Source organism: Macrotis lagotis, chromosome 1 (genome assembly GCF_037893015.1).
Source record: "Macrotis lagotis isolate mMagLag1 chromosome 1, bilby.v1.9.chrom.fasta, whole genome shotgun sequence".
NCBI lineage: Eukaryota > Metazoa > Chordata > Mammalia > Peramelemorphia > Peramelidae > Macrotis > Macrotis lagotis.
Window position 1 is genome coordinate 153025132 of NC_133658.1, and position 19255 is coordinate 153044386.

Consider the following 19255-nt stretch of genomic DNA (forward strand, 5'->3'; position numbering starts at 1 on the left):
ATACATGATGTGAACTAGTGACAAAACTACAAATATGAATATAGGATTAATGGATAGTCTATTAGCTTTATGTTCCAGCAATGGCATAGGTGTCTCCAGACTTGCTCTTCATAGACTAGTCTGAAAACTTCTCTGCTAGACCCTATTGCCTCATAAGACTGAGCTTCCTTCTCTCCCTCATCTAAGGGGTTGTGGGAAATAACCCAGGCAACAGATGAAAAATACCCTGGAAGTTCAAAGTATTATTAGAATGGAATTGCATTTATTACAGCCATTGATTAGAAGCAGCACAGCCCTGGGAGAAAATATATTAGTTTGTCGTAGTTAATGAGCTGTTAATGTACTTAGAGATGAGTTACCAGGGAAGGCAGTTGAAGGCTGGATGAATACAGGGCCAAAGATATTACCAGGTTGGTGACTATAGTGTGATTTATGTGTATGTGGGGGAACAGGGAGAGATGAAATGAACTAGAGGGAGGTGAAAAAATTACAAAAGTACAGCATCACAGGATCACAGAATGTGAGGGCTGGAAACATAGCTCAGTAGCCATATATAAAAGCTAGTTGCCCCAGTGGATTGACAGGATGCTGGACTTAGAAGCAAGAGGACCCAGCTACCAATTCTGCCTCAGATGTGTATTAATAACTCTGTGGCCCTAGGCACTTTTTCAGCCTCAGTTTCCTCCTGTCTAAAGTAGGGATAACAATAACACCTACCTCAGGGATATGTGTGTATGTGTTATTATTAGCTCTTCCATCCTATAAATGAAAGGAATCTCTAATATAAAAAAGTAGTCATCCAGACTCTTCTTGAAGAAGCTCAAGAAGGGGGAACCTGAATAAGATTTCTCTAGAAGATACAATCTTCTTTTGGGTGCATCTTTAGGAATTTTCCCCTGATAATGAAACCAAGTCTAAATTTTACTCTTTGTAATCTTCATTGGTTCCTGATTCTTCTCATTGGGACCACTCCCCCACCTCTACCCTCACTCCCAGGTTTCCTTTCCATCCCCAGCAACCATTTTCTCACATTTTATTAACTATGATAAGATCCAGAATATGACTTCCACTTGTTAGTTCCTTCCCCATTTGAATGGGGAGTCAAGAAACTAGTAGTTGCTCAGCTGTTTGGATTCTTGGTGTCCTCCATCACTCCTGTGCCATACCTTGGTTCCAGGTTGATGATCTCTTTTTCAAACTCTTCATTTATTTCCCTTTTCTGTCCAAGTCTATTCTGATGACAGAAATTGCTGCAGTTTCTCCCTCTTCTGATCTTTATACTCTCCTACTCTGTGTCCTGGGCAAATAGATAAACAGGAAGCTAAGGAAAGATTGCTTCCTGGCCCTTTTTAATTTTGTGGCTTTCTTGATCTTTTCCTTCTTTCCTGTGGTCCTGGGTAAATTTATTTGGCCATGTAATTTATTATGAGAACCTGAGAGAGAGGAGACAAAAAGGGTGATTAAGACCAAGATATGAGATAAGGAAAAGGATGAGGAAACTGAGACAAAATCAAATAATAAGTGTCAGAGTCTGCATTTGAATCCTGTTCTTGATTCAAGACATGGTTCTTTCTTCAGCAGTGCAAGGGCAAGCAGAGAAGAAGCTCAAATGAATATTAGATCTCAGGCATCAAACATCCAGTAGGACCCAATTATTACTGTCAGGGTGATGGATGAGAAGCATCTTTGTCTACACAAACACACATAGATTTCTTGAGCAAAGAGGGACATACAGAGGTCATAGTGTCCACTCCCCCATATGGAATGTAAGTAATGATATGTTCCCAACCTCCTTGACAGGGATATTGTTAGGATCAAATGAGATAATATGAGATAATGGAAAATCACTATAGAAATGTAAGAGTTGGTAATTGTCTGCCTGAGGAGACATTGCTTAATAATTGTTGCCAAATAATTTCATGCACTGTTCTGTCTTCCCAAACATATTGTAAATTCTTAAAGTGCCCTTTTTTGGGGGAACCTTCCCAAAATGTCCATCACTATGCTTAGCACTCAATCCATCCTCCATAAGGGAAACTCATTTTGTTTCACCCCCTTATTTTATATTTACAGATGAAGAATCTGAGATCCAAAGAAGGGGAAGAGACTTGTTTCAAGTAACACAGCTATATGACTGAGAATGTAATCTTGATCTTCTGATTCTAGGCCAAGGTATTTTCTGCTTTACCATAGCTCCTCCTTTTTGAAACATAGGGAGTCTTAGGTTCCTTTCTGAGTTCTTTGGGGTCAGAAAGGTCAGCAGAGAACATAATTTGGTTTTTATTTTTTAAATAAAATTTTTTTCAATCAATTAAAATCTGATCTGCTTTTTCTCCCTTCTGTCTGTCCCTCCCAACCTTCCCTCACCCTTTGAGAAAGAAAAAAAAAAAATCTCTGTTGCAAACATGTGTAGTCAGGAAAAGCAACTTCCTCCCTTGACATGTCTACAAAATCTTGATGGCTTTCTTTCACTCTAAATCCATCATTCTTTTTTTCTTTTAGGTTTTTGCAAGGCAAACGGGGTTAAGTGGTTTGCTCAAGGCCACACAACTAGGTAATTATTAAGTGCCTGAGACCAGATTTGAACCCAGGTACTCCTGACTCCAAGGGCTGGTGCTTTATCCACTACGCCACCTAGCTGCCCCTTAAATCCATCATTCTTGCATGACCATCCTGGGTTTTCTGGATTCATGATTGGTCACTACATTGATCTGAGTACTTAAGACTTAGAAAGTTTTTCTTAATTTTTTTTCCTTTGTTTCTTTTTTTCTTCTTTCCTTCATTTCTTTTGTTTCTTCTTCCTTTTTCTTTTCTTCCTAGTTTCTTTCCATTCTTTGTTCCTTTTCCCTTTCTCCTTCCCTCTCTCCCTTTTTTCTTTCTTTTTTATTATAATATTCTTTGTACATATTGTTCTTGTGGTTCTGTTTACTTTACTCTAAATCAGTTCATACAATTCTTTCCAGGCTTTTTTGAAATTATCCTTTACACCATTTCTTATAACACAGTAGTATTCCACTTCATTCTTGTGCCATAATTTGTTTAGCCATTCCCCCATTGATAAAATAACCCTTAATTTCCAATTCTTTGCCACCAAAGAAAAAGCAAACATATGACTTTAAGCAAAAGATTTCTGGGATATTTTTGAAGTACTGAGTAATAGTTTTACAATAGGGGAAGTTTGTAGAGAGGCTTCCTGCCATTCCTGGGAGGTTGGGCAAGGTCTTCTATCTCTTTTCCTGTGGAAGTGAGAACTTCATGGTACCATTATCTCCAAAAGTCTATGAATCCAACAGTCTCAGCAAAGAAGTCAAGGGGATTAATTTGTCTTAATTAATTGAGGCTCTTGCTTCAGGGTGTATATAGAGCTTTCCATAAAAACTCCAAGGAATGAACAGAACATAGCTGACAACATCATTCCATTACATAATTGAAGGTCAGGATGGGGAGGTGGTCTGTCCATGGGAACTATTACCAAAGCTAGCTATTCAGTCCTGGATTTTAAATTCCCAAACTATCCAACTCTGTATTTGGTAAGAGGGCAGCTAGGCTGCAAAGTGAATAGCAAACTAAAATTGAAGCCAAGATGACCTGAGTTTGAATCCTTCATCAGAAATTTACTAGCAGTGTGACCCTAAGCCCACTAGTTAACTGATACACATTTATAAAATGAGGGATTAGATTTGGTAGCCTCTTAGGTCTCTTCCAGCTCTAAATCTGTGATCCTAGGAGAAAGGAGGGAGGAAAAAGGGAAACATAGGTTGCACAATTGAAGAGTTTTCATCTAAGCCCCAGTGGGAGGTGAGGGAAGTTCTTGGCCTAGGGCTTGGGGTTTTTTTTCCTTTCCTTGTCATGACCTCTAATGATTCAACATTTGTTTTTTTACCAGATCAAGACCTTTATTGGTGAAACATGAAAAAACTCTAAAAAGTTCTTAATATTTGCACATACCTGGATAAATTCTAGATGTGATGAATGTAAAATTCAAGAGACTTGTTTCTTGATAATTAATAATAATTGATAATTAAGTTTCTGGATAATTAATCATTTTTAAGTTATGACTAGTAAATAATTATTAAAAAGATGATCATTTGGTTGTTTCTTGTGAACCTAAGATGGATCATGATGGCCTCTTGATATTTATATACCTTGGGAAGAGTGGGTATTCCCAATAGTGGCAATCAACTCTGGTTTATTAATGAGAAGAATGAATATTCTAATGAGAAGGGGCTAAGGTGACAGAGAGAGTGGGGAGGGTTGGTGGTAGATCCTTTGTCTACAGTGCTCTGATCTGGGAGTGATCTGGGAGTAAGAGTGTTACTCTTCCCATCCAAGCCTGAGTAGAACACAGTAGGCTTCCCCAGCTGGGTGGGGTCTGAACAAAATTGAAAATCATATTAAGGCCAATTTTATTTCCTCCTCCTCCATTACCTTAATTCTTCGTGTATGGATGTGATCTAAAAGAGAATGAGGAAATAGGAAGGGAAAAAATCATGGATCTCTCCAATAGTAATTTGTTATTAATATAAAAGAGAAACCATCATTAGTCTCAGAGATAACATGTAATAAAACTGCATATATACATTTATTTGTGGGATCTAAAGATGGAGCTTTCAATCTATGAATGAGGATATTGAGATCCAGAAAAATTAAGATTTTTCCTAAATTAGAAATAGTGGAGTTTCTCTTTTGGACCTAGGTCTGCCAACTTCAAGAGAACAGGAGTTAGTATAGTATCAGAGCCTTTATAGGTTCAAAACTATTTAATCCATATATGTTTTGGCCTAGCCATAGCCATAGCCTAGATATGTATTAATCTGTTTCCCTACTCCTACCTACTAGCTTACTTTACATCCTTTTTTAAAAAAAAAACTAAAACTAATAAATGTGAAACAGAATTCTTCAAGGACTGTGAAAAAGAGAGAGGAGGGATAGATAGGAAAGAAGTCAAGATGGATTCCTAGGATTAAAGGCTCTTTTAAAAAGATCTCATGATTCTAGATCTAAGAGGTAATGAGTCTAGTTGAAGAGCCAGATAAGAGTTCCCAAAACGTGACAGTCATTGCAGAAATAAGTAGAATCAAAATGACAGTCAAGTTATATATGTGCATGAGACCTCCTATATTCCATATATTGTTGGGTAGAAGAGAAGTACAGAGGCAGAAGTGTATGCCTATATGTTGTGATTTGGAGAGTATGGGATGATTTCTTCGCTGATCCCTTTCATTTTCTGGCTTATTTCTGAAATCCTTTTATTAGAGCTTCATACTTTTAGCTTCAGGTTTTGATAGCCCCATTAAAAAAGAAATCTGCTTGGGAAGGGTATCTCTAAACTCTTGCAATCATTTGCAAAGAATTGTAATTGAGATTGAGGAATCATAGAGCATACCCCATCTAGAAGAGGACAGGGGGACCTCAGAGCCAGAAAGGTGAATATGTGGTGAAAAGAAGTAAAGTGACCAGTCCAAATCTGCCCCTCTCCCTCTGTAGGCACCAGTCTTTTGGACATTTTCCTGGACATAATATGATAATCAACAAGAAATTACCTAATTCTCTTCAGTACCAAGCGCAGCATCCTGGGCATATGAAGAACACTACATGGACTCAATTCAATTGATCAACCACTTATTAAATGTCTATTATGTGCAAATTACTGAATTAGCCACTGAAGAGATAAAGACAAAATCAAAATTGTTCATGGGTTTGAGAGCCTAGCATTACACCAGGGGGATAAGTTATATACACAAATAAATAACCCATAAGCATTTCTTAAGAATCTACTACATATCAGGCATTGTACTATGTTCTAGGGATACAAAAAAAGAAAAACCCGACAACCTCCTCTCCCTGCCTCCTCCAATCCCTGCTCACAAGCTTAATGGAGGAGTATTAGGTATATTAGGTATATATTTAGTTCATACAAGATATATGTGTGCATTCATGTACATACATGTATGCATATATGTTTACACATGTGCACATTATATGAAGATAATCTAGATGCAATTTCAGGAATAGGCAGAGCTTTTTAACACCTAGAGTTGGAGGGAAATCAGGAAAAGCCTCATGTTGAAGATGGCACCTGGATTGAGCTTAAAGGATGTCAGGGATACTAAAGCAAGTGCCAGTAGTTTGCCCTTTGCAGATCTGGGTGTTAGGGGCCACTCATGTGGCTTCCTCTCCCTATCTCCAGATTCTATTCCATTTCATTCTAAGAGTATGAAGCTTGCTATGTTCCTGTAGCTGTGCCAGGCCCTCTGAGGGAAACAGACAGAAACAGTGGTGCCCTTCCCCTCTAGCTTACCCTGTTCTTGGAGAGATATGTGTTTACATCTATGATGAAATTAGAGAAGTATATTAGAAAGTAATCAATTAAGCATATTTGGCATGATCAAGAAATATGTTTAAAATATGTTTAAAAAATGTGTTGATTGGTGGGTTTGTCTGCCTTTAAGTATATCTACTCCTAAAATGCTATTGAATATTAGAATCAAGTAGTTATTGTAAATCATTGAGTTTATGTTGTTTTGGTCCCAAGGGGTGGCATTATTAATAATAATATCAATTGTTATGACCACCACTAATCATCAATTTAATTTAGTTCATTTGTCTTCACCATGGGAACTTGGGAAAAGTTAACTGGATTTCACTTTTAAATACATTACAGGAAAAATCAAACTTCCTCTTTTAAAGGTTTTCTTCTTGGTCATTTAATGATTGGATTCATCAGGTCACATGCCTACTCTGGGGAGGATGAATTACTCCAAGAATCTCAAAGTCACAGATCAGCTGGGGAGCAAAAGAACAAAACTGGTCCTGGGGAGGGGGGTGGTGATTCAGTCAAACTTGTACTAAGTGCCTGGTAGAAATTAGAATAGAATCCAGTCAGTAGGACTAATCATTCAGTCCAACATAGTGTGCAGCACTGGATAGTCAGCTTGTAGTCAGAGGATTTGAATTCAGATCCCAACCCAGATGCTTTTTGTTTCATTTCAGACAAGTCACTTGAATCTCTAGTCTCAGTATCCTCATCTATAAAATGAAAAACTTGGATTAGATCTCTGTGGTTCCTTCTAACTCTTTTAGCTGATTTAAAATTACAATTTTCTAGGGCAGCTAGGTGGCACAGTGGATAGAGCACCAGCCTTGGAGTCAGGAGTACCTGAGTTCAAATGTGGCCAAAGACATTTAATAATTACCTAGCCATGTGGCCTTGGGCAAGCCACTTAACCTCATTACCTTGAAAAAAAATTTTAAAAAATGCCTACTAAAATTACAATTTGTTGTTATTCAGATCTTTTTTAGTTGTGTCAAACTTTTTGTGACCCCATTTTGAGTTTTCTTAGCAAAGATACTGGAGAGGTTTGCCATCTGCTTCTCCAGCTCATTTGACGAATGAGGAAACTGAGGCAAACAGAGTTAAGAGTCTTGCTCAGGGTCACACAGCTAGAAAGTGTCTGAGGCCACATTTGAACTGAGGAAGATGAGTCTTCCTGACTCTAAGCCCTGCATTCTATCTATTATATCACTTAGTGGCCCCTGAATTCTAATAGCTGGATATTATATCCTGAGCTCCATATTCCACTTGAACTGATGTGACCTAGTTCTAGCACATCACCAGATAATATTCTTGTACAAATAATTATAATAACAAACAAAACATAAGTTCAATACATGCTATGCTGATTTCAGAAGATGCAGGTTCAACTCTTCACCCTATGTGAACTCTTCAGATCTATGTGACATTGTGAAAGACACCAAACTTTGGAACTCCCTCTTATAAAGGTTGGGAGGAGACTCAATGACTTCTGTGATTCCTAAAATATTTTAGTTGCTTAAGAGATGACTATAGAGTCATAAGGGCTCTTGAGGATATCTCCCATCCCATTCTTCTAATTTATCTCATCTTCCACAAGGTTTTTTTATTCTTTTCTTAACTGTGACTCAGGACTTTGTTACTTGTTACTATTGGACTAGTAGCACTAGTTCATTGTCTCCTACTGCCAATTTCTCCTTTCTTCAATTCTGTATGGCAGACAACTACCAAAATAATTTTATTAAGGATCAGGTCTGATCATGTCACACCCATATTCAGAGATCTTTATAGGTTCTTTACTATCTCTAAAATACAATTTTTAGCTTAATATTTAAGATCCTGCAAAATGATTCTAAATTACATTTCTAGACTTATTTCTCATGATTCCCATCTTTATTCTGTACATTCTAGAACTGAAATGTTCTGAAACTCAGTACTTTATCTTCCACTTCTATAACGTGCACAGAACACTATATATCTCTCTTATCAGCAATGGCATTTTTTCATCATCATTATCTTTCAGATTCCTGAATTTCCTTCAAGGCTTAGCTCACTTATAGGATGATAGTGAAGACCAACTGATAGTATATGCAACAATCTATAGCCATAGTCTAGGAAAGGAGAGTAGTATATGTTATCATCAGTGCTCTGGAACACTTGAGATTGTTTCTAATCTGCTTGATATTATTTTCATTTCCATCTCTGTAGGCATTGTGTACATTGTTCTTCTGGTTTTATTATTTCCCCTTACCTTGACATCACCTTATGCCTTCCCATGTTTCTCTGAAGTGATTATTAGAATAATAGTATTGAGTCTTAGAATAATACTATTTTGTTACACTCTTAAACCACAGTTTATTCAACCATTTCACAATGGAAGTGCAAAAAATGCTATCACAAATATTTTGGTATACTTATGATCTTCCTATCTTTGTCATCCCCACCTCCCATTTTTGAGTGCATGGTTAGTGGAGGAGTCCCTCAGAGTTGTATAACTATTCATTTTTCATTAAAAGTGATTGGGAGAGGGAGTCAAGATGATGGAGTGAGAGGCAGTATTTTTGCCCAGCTCACCTAGCATACTCTCTCCACCAAAATGTAGAAAATGCACCAGTCAGAATTCTGATTGAAAATTTAAGGGAAAAAAGTCAATGTGAGTCATTTTTCTAGTTCAGGGCAACTTATGAAGATCCTTAGAGAGGTTTGTAGATACCTAGCAACACCACAGTTGCATCATAGGGAGCTTTCCAATGTGCAGGGGCCAGGAGGAAGCATAATGAACATCAGGATAAGGAATATCAGGGCACAGAAAGATCCCAGCACTGAGTCAGGAACCAATGCCAGTGGAAAGTTCTGTTGCCTATTACCCAAGTCTAAGTAATAGTTCCAGGGGAGAGAGGAGCAGACACAAGCAAATAGAATCCAAACTGCATATGGAGCAAGGAACAAGGTCCAAAAACTTAGCTGCATGGCTTTGAGCCCAGGAATGAAGCAGCAATCCAGTTCCAACCTTTAGCATAGCACAGAAGCCTGCAGTAGAATAAGCAGGACAAGAGGCCAAGGTCAAAGGGTTACTATTATTAACCTGTATGACCTCTCACTAAACTAACATTCATAACATTTGAATAAGCCTACTCCTGAGTCAGAAAATTGAATATCCCAGAGCAGGAGGGCAATGAATGGACCTCTCCCTATATCATACAATTTGAACTCACTGAAAATTTGTAGGTTCTCCAAACTGAGCTGTGAAAACAATAGAAAGACATAAAAGGACAAAAGCTCAGTCCTCACCTGCCCCCAAGAAGTGATCTGAGCCCAAATATTACATAAAATTCAATGTAAAGAAGCAGGCTAGATAACTGAACAAAACTTTTTTTTAAAACTAACTCAACCAGGGGTGGCTAGGTGACTCAATGGATAGAGCACCAGCCCTGGAGTGAGGAGGACCTGAGTTCAAATCCAGCCTCAGACACTTAATAATTACCTAGCTGTGTGGCCTTGGGCAAGCCACTTCACCCCATTGCCTTGAAAAAACCTAAAAAAAATCCTAACTCAACCATAAAGAGCCAGTATTTTGATAGGGAAACTCAAGTCAAAAACACAGAAGACAATGACTTGAAAACACCTGCAAACAAAGCCTTAGAGGAAAAAAAAAATGCAAATTTGTCACAGTCCCAACAGGAATTCTAAGATGAATTAAGGAAATAGATTTTTTTTTTGCAAGGCAATGGGGTGAAATGGCTTGCCCAAGGCCACACAGCTAGGTAATTATTAAGTGTCTGAGGCTGGATTTGAACTCAGGTCCTCCTGACTCCAGGGTCGGTGCTGTATCCACTGCACCACCTAGCCGTCCCTCCCTACTTATTTTTAACATTCATCTATGCAACACCATTTTCTAAGTGCCCACAGTAATGTTCATTCCATCCATAGGTGAAAAAAAATTGACAGAACTATGCTTGTAATAATTATTTATTCATTTCTTAAAACTCATTATACTTTTGATAAAATGCTTCATTTCAATTCCCTTGGTTTTGTTACTTCAGTAAACAAACATATAATGTAAAAAGAAAAAGTGCTAAAACACCAACGGGTGACAAGCTGTCATTCCGCTTTGTATTATAACATAATATCCCAAGATATTATGAATGCTCTGGTTTTTCCTGAAAGGTAAAACCAATAGGAAGCTGGGACACAATGAATCAAAAGAAATATAGATTTTTAAGGGTAATCTTATCACCCATTTCAGAAGCAATGGAAGTTGAAGAAAAAAGTTCGAATAGGTAGAATGAATTTTGGTTCTACATATGTTCCAACATTGACTGCTGTGGTCACATGGGTGTTTTCATTCCATAATGATACATTTGCTTACTGTGAATAATATAACATAATCCAGTTCTGTGTACCTCTTTTATTGTTCTTATTTGAGTACTTGCATGTAATATTAAAATCCCTTTTGGTATATCTTTTTGTATACTTAAAATGATCATTGGGGCAGAGAACTGGTTGTTACTTTATTTGAATCCCACCACTGATAAATGAGATGTGTGAAGAAGAGTTCACACAGTGGGGAGAGGGGACACACTAGAAACTCACTCTTATCTAAACTGGTTCTAGAAGAAAAGAATACACATACCTAGATTTGGGAACAGAAATTCATCTTACCTAGCAAGGAAGTAATTTGGAAAGAAAAGGACTGGGTGGAGGAGAGGAAGAGGGAGGGTAGACTAAAGGAGGCAGTGGTCAGAAATAGACTCTTGAGAAGGACAGGATTAAAAAGAGAAGGATAAAATAAAGAATAATATAAAAGGAAATTCACAGTATGCAAATAATAATCATTCCTACAAATAGGATGAACTCTCCCCTAAAATGGCAGAGAATAGCAGAATGGATTAGAAACTGAAATCCAAGAATATGTTGTTTACAAGAAACATACTTGAAATAGAAAGATACACACAGAGCAGAATCTATTATACATCAGAAATTTTTAAAAAGACAGGGTTAGCAATTATGATCTCAAACAAAACTAAAGTAAAAATAGGCCCAATTAAAAGAGATTAAAAACTACATTTTGCTAAAAAGTAGCATAGACAATGAATTAATATCAATATTAAATATATATTCATCAAATGATGTAGTATCCAAATTTTTAAAGGGAAGTTAAATGAGTTGCAGGAAGTAAAAGACAGTAAAATTATATTGATGGAGGACCTCAATTTATCCCTTCTCAGACCTGGATAAATCTAATCATAAATAAGAAAAAAGGAGATGAACAGAATTTTTAGAAAAGTTAAATATGATAGATCTCTGTATATTATTAAATAGGAATAGAAATGAGTTTACTTGTTTCTAGGCTGTGCATGGTACCATTACAAAGAGTAGCCATATATTAGGGTGTAAAAACCTCCCAAACAAATGCAGAAAAGTAGACATGCTAAATTCATCCTTTTGGGGACCATAAGAAATTACTTTCAATATAGGACCTTTAAAGCATAGGTAAAAATTAATTGGAAACTAAACCTAAATTTAAAGAATGGCCAAGTTAAAGGATAAATCAAAGAAATGGTCTATAATTTCATCAAGGATAATGACAACATTAAGCAATATACTAAAATCTGGAGAATGGAGCCATACTACTTAAGGGAAAATTAATGTCTCTAAAGACATCAATAAAAGAAAAAACAGATCAGCAATATGGGTATCCAACTATAAAAATAAAAAAAATTAAAAACCTAATAAAATGTAGTTTTAATCTCTTTTAATTGGGCCTATTTTTACTTTACTTTTGTTTGAGATCATAATTGATAACCCTGTCTTTTTAAAAATTTCTGATGTATAATAGATTCTGCTCTGTGTGTATCTTTCTATTTCAAGTATGTTTCTTGTAAACAACATATTCTTAGATTTCAGTTTCTAAAAACCCAATAAAAACCTAAAATAGAAATCCTTAAAATAAAAAATTAACAATAGTTAATAAACTGAATTTTTAGATTGTTGTCCTTTGTTCCTCAAGAGGGCCAAAATGATATCACCATGTTGAATTCAAGGTACAGTGTGTCCAGCTATGGCTGATCAGACCAATATCTCAGAAAGATCTACCATTAGGTTAGGCACAAATTGCCCATAAGAATATTTGGAGTGATGTCTCTAAATTTGCTCATCTCATGCAATCTTGCATTCACTTAGAGCATGGTGCATTCTTTGATGTAGGCATAACATGATGGATAGACTTTTGCTAGTGTTACCCTTATCACACAATTGATTTCAAAGTTCTTAAGTGAGAATATCCTTTTATTGCTTCTTTTGAACCATGTGAGTACCTGTCTTGTGTGAGTTCTCCATAAAATTCTTTTAGGTAAATGTTCATTTGGCAATGTAGCCAGCTCACTGGAGTTGCACTCTTTGCAGTAGAATTTGTCTGCTTAGCAATTTAAATTGTGAAAGGACCTCAGGGTCCAGTCCCTCTTGTCAGGTGATCTTTAGAATCATCCTGAGATAATTCCAATGGAAGCAATTCAATTTCCTGGCATGGTACTGGTAAATTGTCCAGGTTTCACAGGCATCCAAGAATGAGGTCAGTACAATGGTCCAAAATTACTAATAAACAGAGAAATGCAAATTTAAACAATTTTGAGAAACAATTACACATATGTCAGATTGACTAAGGTGACAAAACCAGAAAATAACAAATCCTGGAAGGGAAATGGGAAAATAGGCACACTAATGCATTATTGGTGGATCTGTGAACTAGTCTAATAATTCTGGAAAGGAATTTGGAACTATGCTTGGAGTTATTAAACTATACATCCCCTTTGACACAGAAATCCTACTAAGTTTTCTAGGGAGAGCATTTGGATTGAAAAAGATTAAAATGTCTCTATGCTTTATAACTAATAAAAATAGTGATTTGGAGCAAATTTTTCACATGGTAATTGCTAATTTACATTTCTTCTTTTGAAAAGTGTTTATGTCCTTCATAAACTGATCATTGAGGGGAATGACTCTTTGTTAAATTTGTCATTGATCTTTTACTATTGCTCTTTTAATTGCGAAATCTGATCTTTTTTTCTGTTATCATCTTTCTTGACCTCTCTGAACATTTGACACTGTTGACTACCTCTTCAAGGATATTCTCTTCTTTGGGTTTTTATGATATTACTCTCTCTGTTCTCTTCCCAGCTCTATGACCAGTCCTTCTTAGTCTTCTTTGACTGATTATCCTTCATATCATAACCTTTAACTGTGGTTGAAATCCTAAATCTCTCTTCTGGATGTCTTTATCTTCTTTTATATTCTCTCATTTGGCCATCATCCTTTCTTAGTCACTTAATTCTCATTTCTATTCATTTAATTCCAAAATCTCTTTTATATAGTCCCAGTCTTTCCTAAGCTTCAGTCACATCACTAACTACATATTGACATTTCAATCTGGATCTTTTAAATATCTCAAATCAACATGTTCAAAACAGAGCTCATTTTTTCCCAAAACCCATTTCTCTTCTGAATTGTCCTAGTTCTGTCAAAAGCACCACCATCCTCCCAATCTTCTGGAACAATTTCAGAATTACCTTCAATTCTTTAGTATCCTTAACCAACTCCTACCCACATTTACCCATGGGTAAATGTCTATTTCCATGACATTTCTCACCTTTGCCCTCTTTTCACTACTCACAGAGTCACCACCTCTTGGTGATGGTCAGTTCTCTTCACCTCTTGCCTGAATTGCAACACCATTCATTAGTCTCCTTAACTTAAGTCTCTTCCCATTCCAATCCATCATCTAATTGTTTCCTTTAGAGGGTGCTAAGTGATGGAATGGATAGAATAATGTTGCAAGAAGACTTGAGTTCACATCTGCTCAGACACTTACTGTGTCATCCTCAGTCAATTAATCTGGCTGCTTCAATTTTCTCAACTGTAAAAATGGGAATGATAATAACAGCATTTACTTCAGGTTAGGGATCAAATGAGATCATATTTGTAAAGTACATAGCCCTATGTTTGACATATAGTAGGAGCTTAAATAAGGCTTGTTTTCTTCTTTCTGTCCTCAGATGTCGGTCTTAACATTCTCCTAGACTCTATAAAATCCAGTGGATCCTGATTGCTCCTCGAATCATATAGAGAGGACATCGATCTTTAGCTGTATTTGACTCTTATAGTCCTTTACCACCTGACTGCAACCCATCTTTGTAGTCTCATTCTACATTATTGCCATTTTTATATTCTATATTCCAGGTAAACTGCCTTTCTTGCTATTCCTTACACCTGACCCCAATCCCATCTTCAGGCCTTTGCACTGGCTATTTCCCATAGTTCCTCCTCATTTTCATCTCTTAGCATCCCTTGGGGGCAGCTAGGTGGTATAGTGAATAGAGCACTGGCCTTGCAGTCAGGAACATGGTTTGAATTCAGACTCAGACACTTGACACTTACCAGCTATACAACCTTGGACAAGGCACTTAATTCTGATTGTCATCTCTAGTTGTCCTGATTCATTTCTGGCCCCTGGACCCAGATGGCTCTGGAGGAGAAAGTGAGGCTGTGTTCTTAACACAGGAGCCCCTCACTCAAATCCAATTCATGTGCTTGACATGACATAACCTCCCTGATGTCATGGTCTTCTTTGAGAATGAAGGACAAACATCTTCACATCATCATCTTAGCATCCCATATATATCCTTCAAGTCAATTTAAGTACAATTCTATAGGGAGTGTTTCCTGAGCCCCTCCTTAAAGTTCTTTGTATTTTCTCTTGCATATATTTGTGTATAATTTTAAATGTTCATATTGTTTCCCCTGATAGATTGTAAGTAAGTATCTTGGAAGTAGGATCTATTTTTGTCTTCATATGCTCATTGCCTGGTGAATAGACAATACTTACTGTATACTAGATGATAGATTTACTGATCATCACCAGTGACTTTGGACCAGTCACTTCTCTTCTCTAGTCCTCTCCTTCTTCATGTTTAAAATGGGGCCATTGGATTAGTTGATCTCAATGAGCTTTCAAAGATCTTACATCCTATGATTGGGAAAAGCAATGAAAGAGGAAAGAATATGTTATTGTGAAGGGCAGAGTAGTTTGTGCTGAAGTATTTTATAGCATAATAACCTTTTATTTTCATAGGCTCCTTAGGAGGTTGCAGCTCTTACTCTGGAGATGGGAAAGGATTTATACTCATTTCTATATATTTGAGAGTGGAGGTGGTGAGAGGACGATTTGAGTACAAAAAGAGTACTTTTTTTTGCTCTATTTTAATTGGAAGATATCAAGGGAAGACTCCAGAAGCTTATTCATTTGATGAAAGAGGAGCTCAGAGAGCCCTTCCTTCAGACTGTTCTCTACTTTTGCACAAAGAAAATATACATATAAACATATATATGTATATATATCCATATGTATGTATGGTTATATATGTATGTATGTGTGTATATATGTATGTATATATATATATATATGTATATATATATATATGGAGAGAGAGAGAGAGAGAGAGAGAGAGAGAGAGAGAGAGAGTTAGAGAATAATGCTAAACCATTACCAAAAGATGATGGATGAGTTGGAAAGTAAAAGCAAAAACACGATCTTAGGTTTCTATGCTGGAATGACCTTGGAGGTCATCTGGTTCAACTCTCTGAAGCATGAATTCCTTCTCTAACATTCTTGACAAATCATTGTCCTGCTTCTCCTCCAGTGACAGGAAGCTCATTACCTCATAAAATAGCTCACTCCATTTTCTCTCCCAGAAAGTTCTATTTGCTGGATTGAAATCAGCTCAGTAACTAGTTCTAGGCTCACCTTACCCAATTGTGACTGTTACCTATAAATGTCCAGACCAAAACAGGAATCAAAAAAGATGTGACAGTGAGTGGGATTTGTTTGAGATTATTTTAACAGGATTTGTCCCACCTGCAGATCCTTCATGGATGGCATGGACTTTTGGGGAACATCTGGCTACCCAAATAGTGAAGGGCTAAGTAGACTGCAGTCAAAGGGATAAAACAGAGTAGGGAGGTGGTTTGGCTGGGGGCTGGGCTGGGAAATGCAGTGGGGCTCAAGAGGAAGGGTGATGGAGACAAGAAGAGCTCAGAGAGTCCTTCTTTGAGATTGTTCTCTGCCTTTGCACAAAGAGCTTCAGCTGCTCGTGTGACAGCTTCATGGACCACTGAACACTGCAGTATGTCCATCCCTGGCCAACCCAAGGCTCTGGTGCTGGCTGTCCTTTTTTCCTTACCTTCTGGTAGAGAAAACAGTGTGGGAGGGAAGCATTCACTCCTAGCTAATGGAGCAGAGGCAAGGGAGCTAGCTGAGGCCTCATTCCACCTCCCTCTCCCAACCCCCATTGCACCACCTTTCCAGGCCCCCACTCTGCTTCCTTCCTTCTGTGACGTCACCTCTCCCCACTGCCCTCCCGGCCTCTTCCTCCCTCCCCTCCTGCCTGGCTACAGTGGTAGGTGCTGATTAAGATGGATAGATTGGTAAGAAGCATTCAATGTGACTGGAATTGAAAGCACCACAGTTTCTTCTGGACTTGGGGGCACAGAGCCAGAAAGCAACATCACTCAGGAGATTACTTTACTACTGAAGCTTGTCCTTAAAATAGCAAGGATCCCTTCCCCCCCTTTCCATTTTAGCCACTACAGACACACACACACACACGCACACATACATACACGCACATATCCATACAAGCACACATCCTTACACACATACATGCACACACATATGCCCACACACTTATACATACATACACATACACATACATTTTCATAATCTCATCCCCATTTCCGTCCAGCTTGCTCTCCTTCCCTCTCTCCCTAGATTTTCTGCTCTCCATCTAGAGAAGAAGCTCAGATTTAGATTTTTTAAACAGGAAAAATGAAAGATACAAGGTCACTGGGAAATTGTGACATATCCTGTTACTTTGCTATTGCATCTATTTTGTATGTTGTCATAATTTAGCTGGAAGGTCAGAACTAGTTAGTGAAGTCAGTTGGGGTGTCAGGGCTGAGGTCAATGGGATCCTCCTTTCATTTGACCATGCTTCTCCAAGGGCACTAAAGAATGTGCCCTTGAAGATGTCTCACCTTCCTCATCACCTACGCTATAGTAACATATTTTGTACATGCTTTGCTAAAGATGGCCATCCATCTTTCAATACACTGAATATACAGCTTCAATGGCTCACTCGTTTGACTAGAAGGTCAAAGAAGCCCATGTGACTTCTCTAAAGTCACATAATGATTCAGAGCTTAACCCCAGAGTCCTCCCTCATATTCTTATTACTAGATCCCAGTTCTTGGTGATAAATAGGTTTCAGTAAATTTCACTTTGTTGCAGTATATCCCCTTTAAGACTTATAGGCTTATTCTTTTTAGTTGGAAGATAGACCCTAGAGATCCCCACCAGCCACAAAAAAACATACTTTGTGAAAAATAATTAAGATGAGCACATCTGGCCTCCTGAGTCTGGGCAATGGCTACAAAGGACAAGTAGAAAATGTGACCCAGGGATTGTTAGACTTCTGAGCTCTATTGCTGGCATGCTCTGAGGATTGCAGGGAGCACCTGCCTGCAGAGATAGAGAGGGTGCTTACATAGAAGAACACCCAAAGAAGACTAAATGCTGGGCATACAAATTAGGCCACTGGCATTTCCAGAGACTGAATCCTGAATTCTGTTGTGACTAAGTCACCTGTATTTTTTTTTTTAATTTTGTTTCTGCTCCTGTTTTCTCCACCTCTGGATACTCCTGAATGGATATAATAACACCTTCCCCTCTTTCCCCCACCCCCAACATCATTTAGGTTACAACTATCTCCTCCATGGTATGGATTCCTTGGTTCTGGTTCCAAACTACAATTCTTGGACATCCTTTATCAGACATGCTGCCCAGCCCCCACCAAAAAGATCTCCTACATAGGCTTCTTCCAGAAAGACCTTATCGATTGGCCAGTGCCTGTGAGCAGCTCTGACATAGTCCTTCAATAGTATCTTTGCTTGTTTTGGTATAAAATGTCAGAGAACTAGGATTGTGGAAGTTTTATATTATTTTGCTTGCTGCTGCTTCCAATTCTAGTTCATAGCTTCTAGAGATCTGTTGGTTTGCTTGTCTATCTCTATTTAGTTATATTTCTTTAATTTGGTAACCCTTATTATCTGGATGCCTTATTGCCTTATCTCAAAGTAAATGACAACTGAACAACAACCATATCATAGGGATACCATCATCTTACTATTAATAGATCACATTTCTCTGAAGAGCTCAGACCTCTCAGTGTTTAGATCATGGAGTTCTCTAGGTAAGGCCCCTGCATAATTTTCTGTTCCTCACTGCACCTATCACATGGCTGCCTTATGACATCAACTTTTAACCCTTGGCTTACCAACAAGGAAGCTAAAAGAACAGAAATAGGATCTGAACAGGTTGAGAATTGAATTTTGTAGTTTTGGTTTCTGAGACAGTATTTTGCTTATTATAACAAACTTCTTGCTCTTTGAAAGGCTATTTATTTGAAGTTCTTGGAGACTGGATATGTAGTCAGAAGTGAAATGGCAATTGTAGGAAGATAATCCTCTGATAGGAATAATATGGAGAAATATAAGAGAGAAAGTGAGACAAAGATGGACAAGAAGACAGATAAATATACCACGAGGTCTTGAAACTTACCAGGGTCTGCTAGGGAGAAAATATTTGGTTTAGTTTTAACCCAAGTTTAGAATTATAGGCATTGTTTGAATAGACTTGAAGGAGTTCATTTTGGTCCATAAGGGTTCTCAAAATCCTCACCTGACCTTGGATCATTTCTAATACCTCCAAAATTGGAGTAGATTCTGGAATTAATCTGAGAAATTGGTCTGACTTTGATAAATCAGATAACTATGATCTTCTTGGATAGATCTCAAACAAATCAATACTTAGAAATGGGAAAAAGATAATTC

The 19255-nt window shown here is 37.6% G+C and overlaps 1 long non-coding RNA gene across 1 annotated transcript; it reads right to left on the bottom strand.

Moving 5' to 3' along the window:
- Positions 1-579: 579 nt before the first annotated feature.
- LOC141504271 (uncharacterized) lies at positions 580-17189 on the bottom strand. The gene is made up of 3 exons (XR_012473263.1): positions 17078-17189; positions 15195-15335; positions 580-1433 (listed from the first exon to the last, which is right to left on the bottom strand). It is a non-coding gene; the product is annotated as an uncharacterized LOC141504271 (long non-coding RNA).
- Positions 17190-19255: the final 2066 nt, after the last annotated feature.